The following is a 640-nucleotide window of genomic DNA, read 5'->3' as shown; positions in this document are numbered from 1 at the left end:
TTCGCGCCAATTACGATTCACGTCTTGTGTAATATTTTATTTCCTCCTGTTGTATATATTGTATATACATATAATTGTTACGAATAAAATAAATCCGATTGAGTTTGTAAATACGTTACATGATCCTCGTTTCGATAGAAATAAGGAGAACCAAATGAGCTTACAACGTTTAAATACAGTTGATAAGATAACGTGAAGAACGTTGAATCGATTATTATCCTTTCAGCTTAAATCGAACACGTCGTGATTGCAGAGAAAATGAAAGATGAATCATACTAATAAATTATACAATTATATTTTCCTCACGCTAGTATTGTTCTTACATGCGCGCGCAAATATACAGCCTCTCTTCTCCCCCTGCCGTCCCGTCGTCCATCATTCAATTTCCCGATGATCGTCCACGTTACTCGGATTCAATCGTACAAACGTAATCTATTACAAAACTAAACAAAACTCTCGTTCCGCTACAAGATTTTTTCGCTGATTTCGTTTTACAATGTTTACTAAAATTCGCTTCACTAAAACAGCCGGATACGAATATAACAGCAGGCAGAATTATCTGTTTTTTTAATTATTTTCGTTGTTAACGCGGAGCTTCTTTTTTACTAATAATCATCATCATCATCATCATCATCATCAT

This window comes from Ceratina calcarata, unplaced genomic scaffold (genome assembly GCF_001652005.2).
Source record: "Ceratina calcarata isolate Rehan_Ccalc_2016 unplaced genomic scaffold, ASM165200v1 scaffold2523, whole genome shotgun sequence".
Taxonomy (NCBI): domain Eukaryota; kingdom Metazoa; phylum Arthropoda; class Insecta; order Hymenoptera; family Apidae; genus Ceratina; species Ceratina calcarata.
Note: the sequence above shows the minus strand (reverse complement) of the source record.